We start from the raw sequence: 996 nt of genomic DNA on the forward strand, positions 1-996 counted from the left end.
TTTCCCATGTGATATGTGGTCTAGTTGTTGGGAAAATTTACAAATATGAATTTCGACTTTATTTGCAAAATCTCTCTGGAATTTGTAAAATGGGCATAACTTTTGCATACGAACTCGGATTAAAAAGTTTTCTATATGAAAAATCATCTACTCGAAAAGTTACATCCAAATTTAATTGGGGGAACCTCGTTAAACATTTTCAAAATCCTCAAAAACCTAACAGAAAAAGTTACGGGGCTTTTAAGATCTGGAGGCAAAAAAATTCAAACTTACTAGTGGCGCACCGTATGCTAGGTGCGCCACTAGTAATAGAAAAAAAATTGTTTTGATTTTTTTTCGTATTTTTTTTTTCAAAATATGATACGTAATATGAACGGAAGTTTGAAATATTTTTTCAAAATTTCATCACACTCATGAACATGAACAAAGTCCTAAACATCAACAAGGTTTAATAGGATTGATATGCTAGATATATCAACAAGTGCTTGTGAAGTGAGCTGGTGCATATTGACCCAAGATTAAGCCATAGTGACCCGAGATTAAGAAAAAAATAAAAAAAACTGATTTTTTTTAAAAAATATTTGAAAAAAATTACTACTAATGGTGCACTTCTATGTGGTGCGCCATTACTAAGTCAGATAGTAATGACGCACCTCTAGGCATACTAATGGCGCACCTCTAGGCATACTAATGGCGCATGACAGGTGCGCCATTAGTATCTGGTATACTAATGGCGCACCAGTGGTGCGCCATTAGTAAAAAATACTAGTGGCGTGGTACTAGTGGCGCACCAGTAGTGCGCCATTAGTAGGCAAAACTGGTGCGCCACTAGTAGGCCTTTTCCTAGTAGTGGCACTTTGCTAGGTGAACCTCGGTTGGGGGAGCATGCATTCATAGCTTAGGAATCCCTTCGTGCCGATACGAGGGAGGGGGGCTGCTAGCTACTTCTCACTTTGCTAGGTGAACCTCGGTTGGGGGTGGGGGTATGCATTCATA

This window comes from Triticum aestivum, chromosome 7A (assembly GCF_018294505.1).
Source record: "Triticum aestivum cultivar Chinese Spring chromosome 7A, IWGSC CS RefSeq v2.1, whole genome shotgun sequence".
Classification (NCBI taxonomy): Eukaryota; Viridiplantae; Streptophyta; class Magnoliopsida; order Poales; family Poaceae; genus Triticum; species Triticum aestivum.